This window comes from Leopardus geoffroyi, chromosome A3, assembly GCF_018350155.1.
Source record: "Leopardus geoffroyi isolate Oge1 chromosome A3, O.geoffroyi_Oge1_pat1.0, whole genome shotgun sequence".
Lineage (NCBI taxonomy): Eukaryota > Metazoa > Chordata > Mammalia > Carnivora > Felidae > Leopardus > Leopardus geoffroyi.
In genome coordinates, this window is record NC_059336.1 from 1,492,876 (window position 1) to 1,515,100 (window position 22,225).

Here is a 22,225-nt window from a genome sequence, read left to right on the forward strand (position 1 = left end):
CCGGATGGGCCGGGGAGGCTGGCGGGCGTGGGCAGCCGGCCGCTCATCGGAGCCGCCGGACAGAAGGAAAGGCCTCTCCGTCCATGCTGCCTGACCGTGCACTCGATTCCCGTCACCTTCCCAGCTAGAGCCGCCCCAGAGCCGGCAGGAGGGGACCCGACCCTGCGGCTGTCCCGTCCATTGAGCCCCCGCTGGGGTCCGTCCGGGTGCCTTGATGCGGGCAGAGCTGAGAACACAGAGGAAGGGGTGACGCCCGGAGTCCCCTCAGCTGGGGTCCCCCCCCCCCCCACACACACACACACACGCGCTTAGAGCCCAACGCTTCACTCCAGGGCGTGCCAAGGACGGGGTCTCGGGGCTCCTCAGAGGGGACGCCGCCCGCACGTCCTCTCGGACGGACCCAGGGTGGGCGACACCCGGGGGCAGCTGCTTCCCCGCTTCTCCGAACGCCGCTGCGTTTAGCCGAGAGTGTGTCCCGAGCCCACGCCAGGGTGCACGTGCGTCCCCTCGGGCCCTCGTGCTGCGGCCCCACTCGGTGCCTCCGTGCCCGCCCCAGCTGACCCCCTGCAGCCCGGGTCTCCCCCCCACAGCCCTGCGGACCTGCGGGGAAAATGGAACGAGCTCCTTAAGAAGGGAACAGGGTTCTTCGGGGCGAGCCATGCAGGGTACCAGCTTTTTATTTGACCAAATAAGGCCATTTCTTAGAAAAGAACAGTTACTGCTGTCACCATCATCAGAAACAGGCCATTCTGCCACCAAACACAGCCGGCCGCTGTCTCTGGGAAAGGGACCACGCCTTTGTCACTTCTCACTGCTTTCCTTCACCACGAACCGTGGACAGCTAGTGGCGGCCCAGGGGCTGCCCTTCTCCAGGCCGCGTGGACAGGCACTCAGGAAGAGGACAACGAGGCCGGGGTCCCAGCCCCCAGGGGGACCCCCATTCGGCCGACGGAGGCCAGAGAGGCCAGGTGCCCCCTGAGGCCGCGAGGCTGCGGGCGCCGGGAGGGGGGGGTCCCCGTCCTTCCTCCCACAGGCGCTGCGGCAGCCGCTGAACGGGCCCCAAAGGGGAGGGGGCTGGCTGAGCCCCACAGCCCTGCTGGAGCCGGGCTGGGGGCGGCCGGCCCTAGACGACCACTCGGAGGCCGTGGCAGGCAGCACCCCCCCCGCCCCATGCCCTGTGACGCCCGCCAAGATGTTGACACGGACGGCTCCAGCCGCCTTATTTATTATCTGATAAAGGGCTCTCGGCACCGCCGGTGGACGTCGTCTGGCCAGGCTGGGGCCTGGGGGAGGGAGGCGGGTGGGTGGGAGGACAGGAGGCCAGAGCAGGGCCTCCACACTGGACTCTGGGGCAGGACACCCTGAGGCATCTGGGCTTCTCCTTCGCTGGCCGACGGCCTTCCTCCACCACCACCATCGAGGCGGCCGGCCAAGGAGGAGCCCCGCTCCTGCAGGAGGGACCCGGGCCTCCCTGCGTGGGAGCCGCATCCCGCACAACCTGCGCCCCTCTGCTGCCAGCCGCTGCTCCCCATGGTGTCTGCAGAATCCCCGGCCGGGGTCCTCCTCACCATCGGCCCCTCCCATCCAGCTGCCCACCCTCCTCCACCCCTCCCCCGGCCCAGAGCTCAGATTTCCCGTGATGCAAATCTGGGCCGGTTTCCTCTTTGTTTCCAAACACCCTGGCCCAGGTAACACCCCAGCAACCGCGCAGTTGGCCAGAACCCTGACCACCCCGTGACCTGAGGGCTCCCCTTTCCCACACCTGCGTCCTCTCTTGGGTGTGGGGGACACTTGCCAGCATCCAGGCTCGCCACGCCTCTGGGCCTTTGCACATGCTTCTCCCTCTGTGCACCGGACAGGGGCCAAGACCCTCTGATGGCGCCTCCTCCACGAAGCCTTTCTCGGGCAATGCGAGGAGGTCTCTCTGAGCACAGCTGTCCCACCGCCGGGGGCAGGAGGGAGACACCCTGTATGCCCGAGAAGAGGGGTGGGTCACGTGACAGAGGGATCGGGTAGAGACGGCCTTAAAGATCAGAGCTCCTGAGAATATGTAACAATTACAGCTCCTTCTAAACGTGTTCCCCTGAGCCTTGTCTGAGGCTTTTATGAGCAGGAGGGGACAACAAAGTACTGAGCCCAGGGCCTGGCCAACACTCAGCGGTGGTGGAATATCAGTGCATGAGTGGACCCTGTGCCCTGCTGGCGTCTGGGGGGCAGGCCGGCCAGGCCCTCCCGGGACCGCCTGCTCCCAGAAGCCCGTCCTTCCACCCACCATGGGGATGGTCGGCCTCCGTCTGTCCTCGGTCACCCCACAGCTCTCAGTCCTTCTGAGGACAGTCGAAGACGGGGACAAGAGGGGTAAGGTGGGGTCCCCGGAAAGGCAGATGCGAGGTGAGGGGTCCTGGGTGAGGTGGGATCCCCAGAAGCGCACTCCCAGAGGGGGACTTGCGTGGGGGTGATCCATGCAGGCCCTGCTCCCATGTACCTGGAAGGGGGCGGGGAGAGCAGCACCCAGCCAGCCCCAGCCCTACCCGTGTGGACAGCAACCCCCGCCCTCCACCAGCACAGCCCTGTGCACACAGGGAAAGGGCTCCAGGAACCCCAGTTAGGAACCCCAGATAGAGCATGCACTGCTGTCCCGCCCTGAAAAGCCAGGGCCAGTTTTGACAGCTGGGCCCCAGGGCCTGGCCAGGGTCGGGGGGTGGGGGGGTGCTGGGTGGGGCTGATTCCCACGCCCGGACCACCAGGGGTGGGGATGGAGGGCCAGGCCAGGGGCCTTCAGAGCCAGGCATGTTCTGGTCGACCACAAGGTGGGGCAGGCCTCTCCCCAGGAAGGCTTGGGGGCTGGCGGGGCGAGTCGGAGGGATTCTGGTTCCCGGGGGGGGGGGGGGGTGGCGCACGAGGGCTTCCCGTCTGACCTCCAAATTCATCTTTTCTAAGTCGTGTCTCCTTCGTGTGAGATGTGCCAAGTTGTGCAACATAAACATTTTAGAGATTACACAATTTTCAAACCCTGTTCTGACGATTCTTTGTTTTTTAATGCACAGAAGACAGCAGAGCACGGTGGGCGGTGCCCTTGACCTGACCTCTGCCAGGGTCTGGTGGCCAGGAATGGGGCAGGTCTAGTCAGACCCAGAGCAGGCCGTGTGCCCGGACGAGGAGGAGGAAGCCACTCTCTGTGCAGAGTAGGAGGGGCTGAGAGGGGGCGGCAGGGAATGGGGACACAGACACGGGGACAGCACAGAGCACAACTTCGACCCCCTGACCCTTCGTGCCCTTTGGTCTGATAGCCACAGTGCCCCCTTTCCCAGTGGTCTGTCCTGGGGCTTGTGTCCCTTCCCACCGTGTGAGGCCTGCCGGACCAGACCCCCAGGCAGGCCCTGGGGGTGACATCGGTGGGGGCAGGGGGGACTCAGGAGTGCCCCAGCCCCTCCGGCCCACACTCAGGGCCTCCCCACAGAAGACAAGACAGGCAGGTGGCAGGAAAGGACAAAGGATCGCAGCTTCCAGAGCAGAGGCCGCCAGACCACAGGGAGAGCAAGTGAGGCGTTTCTCTGAAGATCTTGAAAGAATTACCAGAAGCCCTTCAAGCCCAGTGGGTCATGACAGCTGATCCTGGGCCAGGGCCCAGCCAGATCCTTTCTATGGGAATCTCTGTCCAGCAATTCCAAACTGGGAGGTGGGGGTGGGGGATGCCCAGAGAGTCGGGAGGGACCCCACACCCCCGGGGCCAGCCAGCAGGGAGCCCTGACCCTCACCCTGCAGGGAGAACTCCCGGGTCATCCAAGGGCACCGGCCAGCTTGAGGCTGACAAAGCCTGTCCTTGGGACTTGAGCCACCCAAGAAAACTTGGGGCCTAGGTTCGGATGGTTTGGACACAGTGTCCCCAGGAGAACGGGCAGCGGTCCTCAGCTCGACCGTGGCGGCCGCGAGCCCGTCTCCCACTCTTGGGGGTGAGGGCAGGGGAAGGGAACAAGGAGGTCCGGACAGCAGCCTGACCCTTTGCGCTGGCCATAATCAGGGATGGGATTTCTTCAGTGGAGCCGGGAAGTCCGTCCCCGACATAAGGAACGGGATTAACGGAGATGGATGGCTTTGGGGGCCCCTTCCCTCCGTGACACTCAAGCGGGTTCCAGGAGGATGGGGGTAGGGAACAGAGCCCCTCTGAGGACCTCAGTGCTCAGCCCTTAGCCCGATGTTCAGGGAGAGTGCAATGAGTTTTTCCAAAGCCCGTAAACTAAACACAGAAACCCCCAGACCCACGGCCTCCTTAAACCAAGAGCTCTCTGAGCGGGCATGTGCCGTCCGCTGAGCTGATGGACGACTCCCCGCCAAAAGCTCCGCCGGGGTTTTCTGGGGGAAGATTTAAGACCCTCCAGCCCAGCCCCGTTAGCCTTTCAAAGTATAATGGTAGGTCTGTCCGCTTCCGGCCCGCGCCTCCCCTCGGTCAAGTTCTGAGGGCTTCCTGGCCTCGGCTGCGCAGGGCGACCGCGGGAGTTCACAGCCACTTGCAGATAAACCTCCCTTGTTTATTTTATGAATGAGAGAGGACATTAAATACTCAAGTAAAGTACATCTACGCACCCGAGGCCAAGAGATACTTAGAGCACCAGCCCTGTGTGGGGGACCTGGGAGAACACACAGCCAGACCAGAGGGACGGCCACCAGGGGGTCCCCAAACCCACACCCCACGGCCCCCGGGGGGAGAACGGGCAGGTCCAGGACCTTACGGGGTGGGGGACTGCAGGTAGAGGGTAAGTGCTCAGCTCTGGGGGGAGTGTGGGCCACAAACAACAGCAGAAACACAAGGCAGCCCCGCCGAGGGTCTCGTCAATCACCAGGCTGGCACAGCTCGGTCCTGGCCGGCCCTGGAGAAGACGAGGAGCCCCTCGCTGGGTCCTCTCTGTGACCCCCCCCAAAGAGGCACAGACCCTGGAGACCCGGGAGGAGGGGGACTGCTGACAGGGCCTCGGGACACCCGGCGCTCTCCACGGCCCCCCTCCATGCCTCTCCACCCCACTCCCACCCCACCACGACTGTGAGGGGCCCCGCTGTCCGCTCCCGCCCTGCTCAGCCGCTCCTGGGACTCGGCTACCCCGCCAGCCTTCCCAGGGCCCCCACAAGCGTGCTCGCGACCCCGACAGGGCTCTTCCCCGCTGCCGGTCCCCAGCTCCCAGCTCAGCGGTGGGCACACAGCAGGTGTTCCAGAAGACCGGCCCTGGAGGAGCGGTTGCTGGACTTCAGACGGACACAGGCGCCCCCTCCCCAGGGGCCCAGCGCCCACTCCTGTCCTGCGGGGAGAGGTCTGGGCGCCGCTGGGCCTCCCTTGAGACCCACACGACTCTCACACTCCCACCTCGGCCGAGGCAAGTCTAGGAGAACCCGATCGGGACAGACAATAGGCTCTAAAAATACACCAGGGGCAGGATTTCCCAGGGACATCTGTGAGCTCTGTCCGGCGGGAGTTATAAATACTAAATAACAGTAATTCAGAGTCACTAGTCATCCGGGGACAGCCACGTCCTTTGTGGGGACAAGGAATGTTTTTCCTGATCCATAATTTATTGCCCTTTACAGTTAAATTCAGCTATAGACCAAAAACAAAGACAAACGAAAAAAGCAGGGTCCCCTTGGAGCCACTGAGAGCTGGGCCCCTGGGAAGGTCGGGAACAGGGCTGGGCAGCTCCTGGACCATCTCTGTCCTGGGGGGTCCATTGCGCTTAGCTCTTCCCTGCCCACCCTCCTCCTGAGCACCCCTCCCCGTGGGCCACTTGAACGGGCACTGCTTTCAGGGAGCCCACCCGGTGGGTCCCCAGCACCGCTCCATCCATCCCGACTGGGGCTCCGGGCCCCCCTCTGTACCAGTTTCAAGCACAAGTCAGATTTGGGGCCTACTGCACACAAAGTCCGGGACTGGGGGCTGCTGACTCCTCCCCCCACACCAAGTATATGGACCGAATTGTGTCCCCACCAAATTCACGCTGAAATCCTAACCCCCCGTATCTCAGAACGTGACCGTATTTGGAAATAGGATTGTGGCAGATTTGCTCGGTTAAGGTATTGCTCACTACGAGGGGCCCTGATCCGATGTGGCTGGTGTCCTTGTAGGAGGGGGACATTGGGACACAGGCACACGCACAGGGAGAAACCCATGTGACAGTGAAGGCAGAGGTTCGGTGCTGCTTGTACAAGCCAAGGAGCTCAGGTGCTGCCGGCCATGGTGCCCACCAGGAGCGGCCAAGGAGCTCGGACCCTCCCCCAGAAGGAACTGGCCGTGAGGACACCTTGATCTCGGACTTCCAGGCTCCAGAACTGCAAGAAAATTCATCTCTGCTGTTTAAGCCTGGTCTGTGGTACTTTGTCTCGGCGGCCCCAGGACATCGGGCCTCTTCACCCGCCCTTCTCTCCTCCACCCAGGAGAGACCACCTCACCCCGCTGGCAGCCACAGAAACCACAGCCCGTGCGACCGCACGGGCCCAGATCCTTTTAAAGCAAAGTGCATGGACCTCACAATCACGGCTCCCCTGAGTATCCGGCATGCTGGTGAGGCGACCAGACCACATCCTCAACCCCGTCCCCCAAAGTGACTGGAAGGCACAAAAGAGACTGGAAGGCAGGTGTTCCACATCTGGGCCAAGGCAGGTCAGCAACTGCCCCAGGACTCTGCTCACTCCGGGCGAGGGGACCTGGGCAGGCAGAGCAGGGTGCCCGGCATCTGAGGGGAGCTGGACCTGACCCCCCTCTCGGGGAGCCGCCCCGTTCACTTCCGTCGGGCCGTCACGGTGACCCGAACTGTGCTCAGCACGCACCTGTCCGTTTGTGGTGTGTCTGCCTCCTGGGCCGCCCCGTGCGGTCCGGGACAACTATACCTCGGGCCACGCGCGTGAGCCCAGAGTGCAAGTGGCCATAACGGGAAAGGGAAAAGAAACAGGCACAATGCATTTAATAATACATTCTTCTCTCTCTCTCAAAAATAAATAAACATTAAAAATTGTTTTTCTTAAAAATCATATATTCTAACCACGCGTGTCCAAAATGCTGTCGCTTCAGCATGTCAGCAACACAGAAGGTGCTGATGTGACCCCCCGCAATGGCGTGTTTGAGCTGGGCCTCTGCGAACCCCCGTGTTGCACACCCACCGGGCAGCTCAGCTGGGGCCAGACAGCCCTCAGCAGCCACATGTGACTCGGGGGCCCCGGGCCGCTGGGCACAGGCAGAGACAGCTTCGTGGAGATTCATCCCCAGTTTTCACCCCCAAACCGAGGCAAGGGCAAGGTGCTGACACCCAAGTGTATTTGCCACTAAATGAAAGAGTGACCCAAGCTGGCCTCCAAGCTGTAGTCTGCACCACTGTGGGAGGGGCGGGAGGCAGGGCAGGGCTTGGGGGCGTGTGGGTGTGGGTGTCCCCGGCCCCGAGGTGCAGGTGGACCGAGCCCTACAGGCAGGAGGCCAGGTGCAGGGGGAGGGAGCCAGGCTGCTCCCCTCCAGCCTGCTTCCCCGAGATACGGGAGCAGAGGGGAGGGGAGGGGAGGTGGGGAGAGCCTGGGCCCCCCTCAGCCCTCTCCATGACACCCAGGCCAGCTGGACTCCGGAACCCCAAAGAGGAAGGCTGAGCCAGAATGTGGAGATGAGGCCTTTGCAGACTGAGCCCCCGGGTCCACGGCGCAGCCCCTGTCAGTGACAGATAGGGTGGGTTTTCCACGCAGCCTCCTGATGGACACCCCAGGGCAGTCCGGCCACCCAGGCAGTGTAGGGGTCGTGCCAGGCTCCACTGCCAGGCGGAGGTGTCTGCTGATGCCCCCAGACAAGGAAGGGGCCTGGTGGGGAGCCACGGCCAGGAGGAGGGGGGACCTTCCTTCTCCGATGAGAACGCCGTGGGGGACTGCTGAGCTCCACCCTGAGGGCCGGGCCATCGCCCTGGGGCTGCTGGGGCCGGTCAGCGGGGCTCACGTGGGCCCGGGGGGTGGCGAGCACGTGCCAGAGCGTGTCTGCCGGGGCTCCCAGGTCTCCCTCTGGAAGGGCGGTGGCCTCCCCAGGGCGGAGCCCAGCTCCAGGCACCGGGAGGTAGTCTGTGGGTCCCTCGCGCTGCTCCCACCACCCGCACTGGGCAACACTGGGAGGGCACGTGGAGGGTGGACGAGTGCAGACGCTCAGCGCCCGGCTGGACGCAGCTGCCCCGTCCCCACGGCTGGTCAACGGCCCCTGCAGGCCGGGGCCAAGCACGCCCTTAGCCTCGGGACCAACAGCCGGATGGTGGGGAGCACACACGGGCCGTGGTCCTCCACACAAGCAGGGGTGAGCCTCAGCGGCCGTAACATCGTCAGCGAGGGACAGGTGCAGGCTGGGTAGGGGCCAGGACCCAGGCCCCCCCCCCCCCAGCTCTGCGCGTCCTATCTCTGTGCCTGGACTATCACGGCCCTGCTCATTACCGCAGGGACCGGCAGCCCCCGAGGCTGAGGGCGGAGGGGCCTGGACGACGAGCTGGGCCGTGGGCCCGCCACAGGTGGAAACCCCCAGGATGGTCCGCTCCATGCACACGAGGCCCTCGTCTGACCGCTGCCCCTGGGCTCTTCATTCTGGGCCACCGCCCGGACGACACCCCAGAGGGACGGAGTGGAGGGCGGTGGCCAGGGCCGTGTAGCCCATCGGCCTTCCCAGCAGCCCTGCTCCACACACGAGGGCACGGAGGCCCGGGGCTCTCGGTGACGCACCCGTGGCCCCCCGCACCCATGGGCCCCTACCGCCCTCTCCACTCGGCTCCCGGCAAGGCTTGTGAGCACAGCCGGCGTGTGTGTGAGCAGGGTCTCCTGTGTCATTGTCCCCGGGTGGGGGGGGGGGGGTGAGCATCCCAGGCAGAATCTGGGGGAGATTCCCTGGGGAGGCCTGGCCCCTGCCGGCAGCCCCAAGCCCCCCTTCTAGGCCCCCTCCAGCCGCGCTCTCCGGTTCGTGTGGCCACCAGACGTCCAGCAGGCCTGGCAAGCGGGGCCCGCAGGGAACAGCAGGGCTCTGCCTCGCAGTGACAGAACATTCTCTCTGAATCCCGGGCCAGGCTGGGGTTGGTCACTCCCCTGGGTGATCAGCACCCCGTGTGAGCCCTGGGACCCTGGAAATGGGCGGGGCTGGCTCCTCCCCTCCGTCTTCACCCCACCTGCCCCTGGGTTCACTTGACCCACGTCCAAGGGGAGACTCAGAGGCCCTCCTCTCAGGGGAAGGAGGGTCGAGGTGCTAAGCTGTGGAGCTCAGGCAGGCCTGGCTGTCCCAGGTCAGAGTGGGCTGGGAGTGGGGTTGCTGAGACCCAGACAGGTCCCAGGGGACACACCACTTGGGAAGCCCCTAGCCTCGAGGCTAAGTCCCTGGTGGGGGCTAAAACACAGTGAAGGAATTCCGCATTTCCTCAGTTCTCCGTTTGCTCAGAAATACATATTACTTGTCTATTATGTGCTTAGTCTGCCCCCTTTCAGTCTCTGGATTTCACCTGAAATCAGGGTAGCTTCAGGGGGAGCCTCCAGGGGGAGGGTCCTTCCTGGCCACCACCCCCCCCCCCAGCTCCTGGTGTCCCCAGGTGTCCCTGGGACTGTGGTTTCACCCTGCCCATCTCTGCCTCTGTCTCCCTGTGGCGCCTCCCCTGTGTTTGTCTGCATGGGGACGTGTCCCTATGAGGACACCAGCCGTTGGATCAAGGCCCAGCCTAGTGACCTCATCTTAACTTGACCACATCTGCAAAGACCCTATTCCAAATGAGTCCGCCTTCACATCTGCTGCGGTTAGGACTTCAGTATATCTTTTGGGGGACACAGCTCACCCCACAACAGATGGCGGTTCCACTGAGGTCCGCGAAGGCAGCTGTGAAGACGGCCAGCCCCTCTCACCCTGAAACAGATATTTGAGTGGCGGCAGGACAGAAAATGTGTGAAGAAGGAAAGGAGAAAAGCAGACAGCAGGTGCAAAGGCCCTGAGACAGGAGCTCTCAGGGAAGGGGGGGGCAAGGAGGCTGGAAGAGGGCACAGAGGGCGAGGGCTCTGTCCGCATCCCCGCTGGGCTCCCATAGAACGGGTTACGCACCTGTCTCTGTTGTGTTGCCCCCGTAAGTGTGGGGTCTCAGTGTTTCCCGGCGACCCCCATGCACCTGCTCCCTCAGCGTCCACACGGTCCCCTCAGATTCCCGGGCTCTGAGCTGCAGGGATACAGCGGCCAGTGCAGGGGCCCCGCGCTGGGCGTCCCCGACACCCCCTGACCAGCTCCCAGCCGCGGCACAGGAGGACACCTAGGAAAACCAGAGCAGGCAGCTCGGAGGCCCGTGGGGCCGGTGGCCGATCGGACATGCGCTCAGGTGTCCTGACGTCCAGGGCCGCCCTGGGCCGCACACAGACAGAGCACATCCCTGAGGCACGTGGCACGGCACGCCGGGGCCTCGGCTTGGCCTCCGCAGGCCGGAGCTGTGGCGCCAGCCTCGGGCTCCGAGGCCAGGCGGCTGGCCAGGCGCCCGGCGGGGTGCACACCGGCCGGCACAGACCCGGCCCCCGAAGGCCCTGGCCGGCACGGGCACGGACGTCAGCGCTGTGAGTCGTCACGAGGGGCCTGCGCCTCGGGGCTCCGAGGGCCCCCAGCCACCCGGCCCCGGGACCCCCGCCGAGCAGCCCGCGCTTGGTAGAGCCCCTGCCTCCAGGCCCGGGGCCGGCCTCCCTCACCCTCTGTTTCTTTAAAGACCAGACCCTTGCTCATGCCTTTGATCTTCCACAAATCGCTGTGGCTTCTGCTCCGCGTCGGCCATGACATTGACAACTGTTTATTAGTTCTAAAATAGCTGAAATTCATGTCAGACATTCCGCATGTTAGAAAAATGTTTATGAAGTGCTATCATCGTTTATGTAACCGTGCGTGTTGGGGAAGCCACATGGGACGGATCGGACCACACAGGCCTCGGGCCTCGGCCCCAGGGCCACACCTCCCCGGGCAAGCGGGCGTCCCACGGTCCGCCCAGCCTTCCGGCCCGGCCCTGCTCAGGGGGCTCTCCCCGCCTCTCGCGGTCAGGGGGCTGCTCCCCGGGCCGCAGAGCGACCAGCCAGTGCTGGGTGGGGGCGGTCCTGAAGCTCCAGGGGCTGTCTCCCCGTGTCGCCCAGCAGACGGGCCTCAGCCCCCGTCTTGGGCAGGTGCGCTGTCCTGCGTCCCCTCGGAGTTCGAAGCGCGCGCTTATAATCCCACCGGACAGGCCTTTCTTTGGACGTAGGCACCTAGCTTCCTCCCTGGTGCTCTGAACGGTGCTGAGGCCGGGTGGGGTGTCCCTCGGGGGGGGGGTGGACTCAAAGCCGGGGGGCAGCGAGCCCGGCGGACAGCACCAGAAAGGCCCCTGGGCTCGCTCCCGCCCCCCAGCCCCCTCCATCCCCCCCCCCTCCCCGGGCAGCCGTGGTTTCTGCCCTCCCCCGGCCATCCTCTCCAGCAGGACACAGAGGTGTGAACAGCTACTCGCTGTCATTCAAATGTGTCACTCGCTGCACGAATGCCAAGTGGGGCGCGGGGGCCATGACATGCTGCTCCCAAAGGAAGCGGAGGCCACAGCCGGGTGAGTGGCCGCGTGAGGGGGCTCTGTGCGGCGATAAGTATGACCGCCGGGAGAGCAGCGGTGTGGACGGATCTCGGGCACGTGGCTCTGGCCAGAGAGGCTGCAAACGGATCGCACGGGTTCTGCGGGAGACCACGTTCGCCTCGCGTGACGGAATGCGGGGTGTCGGCTGCATCTCGGGGCGGGAGGCGTGCGGCTCCCCAGAAAGGGGCCGGAGGGAGCCCACCAGGAGAGGCGGTTCTCCACGTGATCGGGGGTCCCGCGGCTGGATGCGTTGGCCAAAGCTCTTCAAACCAAACGCTTCAGATTAAGGGAATCGCCCAGCAAAAGGCCAGCCGCCGGGTCAGTGCTGGGCCACAGCTGCCACTAGTCAGCAGGGGCATCAACACCGGGGGAGAAACTGTATCTCCATCTGGACAAAAGTACCCGAAGAGTTGAAAACGGGACCTCGGCGGCACACGTCCGAGCCTCACGGCTGCACCCGGTGACGGCTGGGGTCCACGCACGCACTGGGTACGACTCGGCCACGAGAAGGGACGAGGCGCGGACGCCTGCGACCCCACTGATGAGCCTCAAACATGTGACGCTGAGTCAGAAAAGCCAGACACGAAGTCCAAGCGTAGGATCCCGCTGACAGGAGGCATCCAGAACCCGCCAATCCAGACACGGAAGCAGAGTGGTGGCCTCCAGGGCAGGGGAGGAAGAGAGGGAGTGACCGCCGATGCGAACGGGGTCTCCTCTCGGTGGGACGGAAGCGTGGGGGTGGACACACGGGGGTGGTTACGCACCGCTGTGGACAGACTGTCACTGAGCTATTCACTTTAAAATCGTTAATTTAGGGGCGCCTGGGCAGCTCGGCCAGTTAAGCGTCCAACTCTTGATTTCAGCCCAGGTCACGATCTCACGGTTCATGGGATCGAGACCCGGCAACAGCCTCTGCCCTGGGGTGGAGCCTCCGGGGGATTCTCTCTCTCTCTCCCTCTTTCTCTGTCCCTCCTTCCTCCAAATAAATAAATGAATGTGAAACAATAAAAATAAATGAAATGGTTAACTTTAAACCATGGGAACGTCACCTTAAAAAAAAAAAAAAAACCTGAGCAAAGTTTTAGAGGAGCCTGACCCTGGGTCAGGGGCACACATGGGGGGCCTTCCCACTGGGGCCCAGAGAGCTGTGAACAGAGCTCACGACTGTCACTGGCAGAACCCGGGGTGGAGCAAAGTCCCGGGGTGGGGGCTCGACCACAGCCGACAAACCTATCGCCGGTCTTTGGTGCTCATCGGCGTCCACCGGGGACAGCCCCCTGGGGTCCAGGGACTGGCAGGAACCCACCTGGCCCCCTGACCATCCGCAGTACCTTCCCTGGACCCTTAATTTGCTCCTTTGCAGGGAGTCGTTCAAGCTGATTCACAACATGAAGCTGTAAGCCTTGCACCGTGGCGTGTGACCGTCCAACGGGGCGCACGTGGGAGCCAGGAGAATGTCCTTCTGGAAAGATCTGGGGTAAAGCTAGCCACCGCCGGGACATCCCCGTCCAGGCCCAGAGCCAGAGGGACCCTGGGCTCGGCCCTCCCCGGGACGTGCCCAGCCTGTCTCCAGGCCTGCGACTCTCTGGACGAATCTTCAAGCCCTTCCGGGGGAGGAGACGCCCGCCCGCCCACAGGTTCACAGAGGGGCTGCGGAGGCCGGCCTGCCCGTCAAAGTCGGCCTCCCCGCCCTGTCTCCGGGACCCTGGGACCAACAGTGACAGATATTTTGATCTCCCTTCCCACGTCCTCATTATTTAACTTTCTTTTTAGGCCATAAAATTCTGACTTTTAATATTTTCAACTCTTGTCTCTCGTAAAACAACAATATTAGCATTTCTCTAAAGGCACATGTACCATTACTGTATCTTTATGATGTGTGCGGGATGCGTGGTGCATGGACCGTGGCCTTCTGACGGGACGCTCCCGGTCACGAGGCATCAGTTACAACATCTTGGTTTGACACAAGTCTGCCCCGTGCGTCGCAGGAAGATGCAGTTTTATTATCTGTGATGTGCCAACAGACAGCCCAGCTCAAGGCTGGGCTCGCTCCTGTCACAGACACCTCCTCGCCCCCTCCCCCCTCCTGAAGCCAGGGACCGACGTATCCTGACCTGCCGTGATTTACAGTCCCCGTCACGTGCTTGTATAAATCCCCACAGCTCCGGGAGGCCGGGGGCCGTTCTGCGCAGACACGCGGGGCCCTGGAGTGCTGCCATTGGCCCGGGCCGGTCACATCCGGGGCGAGGAAGCAGAAAAACAAGGTTTCAGCTTCCCGGAGTCAGGTGAGGAGGCCCAGAACCGGGCCGGTCAGGACACTGGCTCAGGGGCAAGACGGCCTTTGCTGACAGGCCCTCTCCCTAGGCCCATGTCCCACCTGGCCGACAGGTTGAGGGGCCTGGGCCCGTTCCAACCACAAAATGGGAACAAATCAAACATTTTCAGGAGTGGCACATGGCGGGATGGGAGCCCCCATCGTCCCTTGGGGTTGAGGCTACGGAAGGAGCAGATGACCCCAGGCCCCTCTGTCCCTCCCCAGAGCCCTCTGTCCCTCCCCAGACCCCTCTGTCCCTCCCCAGAGCCCTCTGTCCCTCCCCAGGGCCCTCTGTCCCTCCCCAGGGCCCTCTGTCCCTCCCCAGGCCCCTCTGTCCCTGCCCAGGCCCCCTGTCCCTCCCCAGGGCCCTCTGTCCCTCCCTAGGGCCCTCTGTCCCTCCCCAGGCACCTCTGTCCCTCCCCAGGCCCCTCTGTCCCTCCCCAGAGCCCTCTGTCCCTCCCCAGGCCCCTCTGTCCCTCCCCAGAGCCCTCTGTCCCTCCCCAGACCCGTCTGTCCCTCCCCAGACCCGTCTGTCCCTCCCCAGGGCCCTCTGTCCCTCCCCAGGCCCCTCTGTCCCTCCCCAGAGCCCTCTGTCCCTCCCCCAGGGCCCTCTGTCCCTCCCAGGCCCCTCTGTCCTTCCGCAGAGCCCTCTGTCCCTCCCCAGTGCCCTCTGTCCCTCCCCAGTGCCCTCTGTCCCTCCCCAGACCCGTCTGTCCCTCCCCAGGCCCCTCTGTCCCTCCCCAGGCCCCTCTGTCCCTCCCCAGTGCCCTCTGTCCCTCCCCAGGGCCCTCTGTCCCTCCCCAGAGCCCTCTGTCCCTCCCCAGGCCCCTCTGTCCCTCCCCAGGGCCCTCTGTCCCTCCCCAGAGCCCTCTGTCCCTCTCCAGGCCCCTCTGTCCCTCCCCAGGGCCCTCACCCCATCCCAGGAAGTCTGTCTGGAGTCGCTGTGGGAGATTCACTGCAATCCCACTCAAATCTCAGGAAGTCACTTTATGGATATTGACAGTGGACGGGAGGCCACGGACCCAGAGGAGCCGACGCAAGAGCTGGAGGGGGACTGCCCGACGTCAAGCCCACCGCGAAGCCACGGCAATCACGCCGCCGTGTCCCGGCGGAAGGAGGCACAGACCGTGGGACGGAACAGAGCCCAGAAACGGGCCCCAGAAACCCAGTCGACGGACGTCTGACAAAGGAGCGGAGGCGACACGACGGAGCAGAGACCGTCTCTTCAACAACCGGGGCCGAACCCGCCGGCCGGCCGCCTGCAGAAAAACACATCTGGACACGGACCTTACCCCCTTCACGAAAATTCACTCAAAGTGGGTCACAGACTTAAAGTAAAATGCGAACCCTGATCTCCTCGATGACAACCCAGGAGAAAGTCTCGGTGACCCTGGGCATGGCGATGAGCTTTCAGACACAACACCCAGACAGGATCCAGGAAGGAAAGCTGGCAAGCTGGACTGGGGTAGAATTAAAGACGTCTGCTCTCGGAAAGACGGTCAGGAGAATTAGAAGACAAGCCACAGGCTGGGAGACAGGATTTGCCAGAGAAACATCTGACAAAGGACTGTCATCCAAAATACCTAAAGAACTCTTAAAACATAGCAACAAAAACACAAACACAAACATAGGCCCGAGACCCAAACAGGCAGCTAAGCGTCCGACCCTTGACTTCAGCTCAGGTCATGATCCTGTGGTTCGTGGGTTCAAGCCCCAAGTCGGGCTCTGTGCGGACAACTCGGAGCCCGGAGCCCGCTTCGGATTCTGTGTCTCCCTCTCTCTCCGCCCCTCCCCTGCTCGTGCTCTGTCTCTTTCTGTCCCTCCCAAATATAAATAAATGTTAAAAAAAAATAAATAAATAATGCACAAAATCGGCCCGGTGGAATCTCCTGGGCAGCTCCCACCCTGGACCAGGTGTCAGGACTGGGGGACGGCATCCTGAAGTCACCCTGCTAATCAACAGGCCGCGGTCACTGAGCCCTGCGCCCCACGAACCTGAGAAAGGGTGTGACCCATTCCGCAGCCAAGGAGGGCCGCTCCGTGGAGGTGGTGCTCAGGGCGAGACCTCGCCGATGCCCGGGACTTAGCTCGATGAGGGGGAGGGCTGCTCAGAGGGCGGGCCCGGCCCGGAGAGATCGGACCCAAGGCTGTGTGGAGGCCACTAGCCGCCCGGCTGGGAAAGCGGGAGTATCTCCGGGATGGCCTGTGGAGGATGGGGACCACCCACCCTGGCTCGGGCGCGGGCCATGTGTCTGACACCCCGTCTTCCCAGCAATCTGAACAGGTGGACACGCCGTCAGCCCCTTCCACAGATTAGAAAACAGAGGCCTCGCTGCTCAGGTCTGTGCTCGGCGCTCCAACCAGGGGCCTGCAGCAGATCGGACGGCCCTTACACAGCCCTGAGAGCGAGCACCCCGCTCCCCTCACCCCAGGCCTGTCTGTTTACGACCTGATGCCCCGTTCGTTCTGCATTTTTTCTATTAATTTTGATCTTTTAAAATATTGCATTGAGGGGCACTGGCCAGCTCAGTCGGTTGAGCGTCAGACTCAGGTCACGATCCCAGGGTGCTGGGTTCGAGCCCTGCTTTAGGCTCAGCACTGAGTGTGGAATCTGCTTGGGATTCTGTCTCTCTCTCAGCCCCTCCCCAGCTCGCATGCACTCTCTCTCTCTCTCTCTCTCAAATAATAATTTAAAAAAGAAATTAAAGTACTGCGTTGAAATATTATTAGCACTTTTCTTGACAAACTTCACACACAGCTCCCATGCGATGCAGCAAGGGCCGCGTTCCACGGGGACAGAGACCCACGTCTACACGGCGCCTGTGTCTGCGTGTTCGGTGGTGTTATACGAATAGTGTTATACACTATTATACGATAGTGTTGGAATGACAAATTTCAGAAACGCAGAACAGATTCGTGGCTGTCCGGGTTGAGGGAGGCAGGCTGGGCAGAGGTGGTTATAAAGGGACAAGAGGAAAGTCACCAAAGGGTGTCGGGAACGTTCCCTGTTGACATGGGTGGTGGGTGCAGACACCTAGGGAGAAGATAATACTGTAGAATTTAACACACGCACCCACGCACACACGCACGAGCCCATGCGGGGTAACTACTGGGTCGGGGGCAGCACCTTTTGTGGAAAGGACGCACAGTCCTTACAGCTGCGGGTGACCCCACAGTTATCTCAATAAACATTGTATTTATGTTTTTTTTTTAAGTTTATTTATTTTGAGAGAGAGAGCGTGTGCGTGAGAGCAGGGGAGGGGCAGAGAGAGAGGGAGAGAGAATCCCAAGCTGGCTCCATGCTGTCAGCACAGAGCCCGACGTGGGGCTCGAACTCACGAACCGTGAGATCATGACCTGAGTTGAGATCAAGAGTTGGAAGCTTGAGCGACTGAGCCCCCCAGGCGCCCCTCAGTAAAAATTGTAATTAAAGCAACGCCCAGCAATGTGCGTTGTTTCTCTTGACTGTGGAGCTGGTGGCCCCTGCCCCTGCCCCGTGCCACCCTCCAACCCGGCACCTCGCGTCCTCCCTCCACAGCCCAGCTCAGGGCCGGCGTGCAGCCCGCTGGCCCCGGGAGCACGCTGGCGGGGAGCCCCCCGCCAGTCCCACTTCTCATGTTTCCGCAGGCATCAGCCACGGTCATGGGCCAAAATCGAACCAAACCCCGCAACCAGAAGCAACTGGAATGTCTGTGGGGGGCAAACGGCTAAATCCAGTGAAGATGCCCATCTTGAGGGGTGCCATTGAGCCGTTAAGGAGGAACGAGGGGCGTCGTGCTTCCAGAACTGACCAGACTTCACCTCTGACCTGCCGACCCTCAGTCTCCAGGGCAGGGCCTGGGCATCCGGCATCTACCTATCCGTGTGTCTGTCTGTCAGCCATTGATGTCCATCATCTGTCTATCTATCGATCGTCTCTCTATCTGTGTATGTGTCTATCAATCGATATCTGTCTGTCTGTCTGTGGGTCTATCTATCGACCTACCTACCTACCTACCCATGCATACGCATCCATCCCTCATAGATCAATCTACCTACCCAGCCCTCCATCTATCCACCTGTCTACCCATCTATCCCCTATATGCCATCTATCATTCCTTGCCCTGTCTTTCAAACGCCGTAATAGTTACACAAACGGTTGTTTTTAGCAAGAACCCATCAGGGTGCAGGGTCTGTTGTGCTGAAGATTGTCAGGGACTCTCCTCAGCTGCACCACACGAACCTGCAGAGTCTCTGAAAGTCCTGAGGCCTTTGGCGGGCAGCACAAGGCTGCTCCCGTCGCTCCTGCCGTGAGGTCTACGCCCAGGAGAGCTGGAAACAGGCGTTCGACCGAAACCTTGGATGCGTGTTCGCGGCAGCACCATTCACGATCGCCACAAGGTGGAAACGGCCCAAACGTCCATCAGCACGTGGCTGGATAAACAGGCCGTGCCCAGCCCGACGGTGGAATACTACCCAGCCCCAAAGGAGGGACGCACTGACGCTCGCTCCAACACGGAAGGAGCTCGAAAGCTTTGTGCTCAGCGAACAAAGCCAGACACGGAAGATCACGTCCTGTGAGATTCCGTTTCTGGGAAGTGTCCGGACCAGGCGAGCCACGGAGACCGAAAGCGGCTTAGCTGTTGCCAGGGGACACGGCGAGCCACAGCCGACCAGCACGGGGTCCCTTCTGGGGGGCGACGAAAATGTTCTGGAATCGAACGGCAGTGAGGGTGGCACAAAGTGGCCACGGAACTGTGCGCCTTCAAGATGTTCGAGTGCACAGACAGCTGGCTGCACAGAGAAAGACCTGGCAGGAAACACTGGCAGGGCAAGCCGAGGCCGCCCTGGGGAGCGGAGAGGTGACAGCAAAGGGGGCTTGGGCCTTATCTGCAGGGGGCCGTCTTGTGGCTCCCGAGCTACCAAGAAAGAAGTGTAAAATCGGGTGCCTAGCGCGGAGGCCACGTGGAAGGTGGGTGGAGGGGTGGCCCCCACTCCCAGCTGCCCAGACCAGGTCCACGCTTGCCCCCGTCGCGAGCCGCAGCCTGGCCCAAGCTGGGCACACAGCACCCCGCCGCCGGGTCGTCAGAAGCCTGTCTGCAGCGAGGGTGGGGACAGAGACCGCAGATATAACCGCAGGTAGCCTTGCCCCCGGAGCCCCCCCCTCTACAGGGCCACATTCATAGGTGAGCCATTTATGTGGGGCCAATGCCCACACCCCCATCTATCAATCCAGCAGCACAAACAGCAGGACGGCTGGGCTTTTCAAGCTGCATTTGCAGAGGCCTTTGAAGCCTTATCTCCCAGCCCTCCAGAGCCAGGGACAGAGCCTGGGGGCGCCGCCCCTCACCCCTGGGCAGGCACCGTGCCCCCAGCAGCCTCAGGAAGCAGGGCTGGGGGGTCCAGGGGTCCCGGCTCTGCAGCCCCCGCCCCTCAGCTGTGGGGGAGGGCTCCCTGGCCCCGAAGAGCCCTGCGTTGGGCTCTGGGAGCTGTTCCTGACCCCCTGCCGCCCCTGCACGGGTCACCGGGCCTCGGTTTCCAGCTGCTCAGTTTGCCGGGTGGCAAAGGAAGGGTCTCCGGTGTCAGTCACGTTTGCTGGGGGCCTGGGCGTCGTGCCGCCCGAGGGGGGGTGCCGCCCAGATAGTTCGTCACACCCCCGGCCCCCGGCACCCAGCACCTAGGGTTTCAGAAAGCATGGAACGAATGAATGAGTGAAACGAAGGAACGAATGCCAGGGTGTGATCTCATTCCACCTGCACACCTTTGTCTTTGGTTGCAGATGAGTAAACTGAGGCTCAGGCCCCCCCCCCCCAGCAGGAAGAGTGGGTGGGAGAGTGGCCTCCGGCTGGCCTGTTCCCTGTCCTCTCTCCTCCGCCCCCGGAGAACCTTTGCCGGCTGCTCCTCGACGCTGCCGGCTGGCCCGCCGGTGTCTCCGGCTCGGTGCACGGGCAAGGAATGCCCCCAGATGTCCCCGAGGGCCGCCTAGCCCAGCTGGGCCATTCCACGGGGGTCTCCTGTTTCTGCGGGCCGCTGGGACTTTCACGTCGGCCAAACGGATCCACCCTTCCCGGGCAGGTGGCTGGGGAAACTGAGGCGTGAGCCAGAGTCTCCCGGTGGATCAGAGACAGCCGGCCTCAGGATCCAGGGCTCCCAACACCCAGCCCGATGGAGCAGGGAGGCAGGAAGACACGGCTTCCCGTGGCCGCCAGGTCTCGGGAAGGGGCCACGTCACCCTCTCCCCACTAACCTCCCAGCCCATTTTGACCTCATGGGCCCTCCAGGCCTCCCCACGCACATGCGCCCTCTGGCCCTGCACCTTCACCGCTGTGTCCCGGTCCTGTGTCACCGGCCCCGCCCTCTGTGAACCCCCCACTGTCCCCCCTCAGGCCTCCATGGCCGCTCACGGACCCCACGCCGGGAACGTCCAGGGACAGACTTGGGCACACACAGCGGGGAGGAAGAGTTAGAGAAAGAGCAGAGCAGGACCCCGCCCAGGGGAGGACCCGCCCCCGGACCTGACTCTCCATCCGTGCGGAGAGGCCACATCGTGTTGGGGACACAGGTGCTGCTCTCAGACAGAGCGGGCTCGGATCCCTCACGAGCTGGTACACCTCGGCTCCCTGGCCTCGGCCTCCCCGTGAGATGGGGAGGGGGCACGAAGGGACTCTGGTCACAGCATTCGGGGACAGAGGTTGTCACCACTCCGGCGAAACGGTAGGAACAGGGGGCCCTGAGTGCAAAACAGGGGACGCTTCCTTGTCCCCCAGTAGCCGGCCACCACCGTGCCAACACACTGTGCAGAGGGGGGTGACAGGGTTCCCTCGGTGATGTCAGGTCCAGCTACCTACCTCCCAGAGGTGGGGGCGGGGGCTGTGTCCTCCCCGCAGCCCAGGGGCCACACCCGAAACCGGACGACGCCCGAAAGAAATCGGGCCTCGGGCGGGGCGAACAGGGACAACGAGGCCGGTGCCCAGCACGGGTGTTCTGCCCCGAGGCCGGGCTGGGACTGTGTCCACCCAGCAGCCAGGGAAGGGGCCAGGGGCTGACGCCGCTGGGCGACCACGTGGGCGGCGGGTTAGTCACACGTCCTTGCGTCAAGAGCGGTTTAGTTTCCTACAGATAGACTTTGTTCTTACAAAACGAAACCCCGCCTCGCCGCTCAGTCCAGCAATGGTCCCATGTTACCTGAAGGACAGGGGACTTCTGTCCACGGAAAACCCGCACGCGGGGGCTCACAGCGGCCGTCTCCGTGATGGCCAACACCCGGGAGCGTCCGAGATGCCCTTCGGCACGTGACGCGTAAGCGCCCCGTGGTCCGTCCACGCAGAGGGATTTAGGCAGCGCCAAGAAGATGGGGCGCCTGGCGGCTCGGTCTATTGTGCCCGAGGCTTCGTTTCGGCTCAGGTTGTGATCTCGGTTTGCAAGGTGGAACCCCACACTGGGCTCTGCGCCGATGGCCAGGAGGCTGCTCGACGTTCTTCCCCCCTTGTCTCTCTCTCTGCCCCTCCTCCCCTTGGGCTAGCTCTCTCGCAAAATAAATAAATAAACTTAAAAGAGAGAGAGAGAGAAACGAGCTACCAAGCCGTGAAAACACAGGGCAGAACCCTAAAGGTACATCACTACGTGCAGGAAGCCAATCCGAAAGTCTCCACACTGACTCCACCTGGATGAGCTTCTGGAAAAGGCACAAGCTTCTGGAGGCAGTAAAGAGGTCAGTGTCTGCCGGGAGAGGGATGAGTAGGAGGCACGCAGGGGATTTTAGGGCCGTGGAAACACTCCGTGTGACACTAACGATATGTGTCCGAATCCGCAGCACGTGCAACACCAAGGGCGACCCTAATGTACTGTGGACTCTGAGGGCCATGGTGCATCCAAGCAAGTGTCCACTCTGCAGGGGGAGGGGTCTGTGGGCAATCTCTGTGCCTCCCTCTCAGTTTTGGTGGGAACCCTAAAACTCTTCTAACAAAGAAAGTCTATTAATTTAGGGGCGCCTGGGAGGCTCAGTCGGTCAAGCATCCAATTTCAGCTCAGGTCGTGATCTCACAGTTGGTGAGTTCGTTCGAGCCCCCCAGTCGGGCTCTGTGCCGACAGCTCGGAGCCCAGAGCCCGCTTCGGATTCTGTGTCTCCCTCTGTATCTGTCCCTCCGCACTCACATTCTCTCTCTCTCTCTCTCTCAAAAATAAGTAAACAAAAAATTAAAAAACAGAAAGTCTATTAAAACAAAACAACTTTATTGAGGTATACTTTGCGTAACGCCGTCCCTCTGGGCCGCAGCAGCCCTCGCCCACAAGATGCTGACTTTCGTCCACATCCCTGGGTGTTAGGGGACCGTCCCTCCCCGCCACT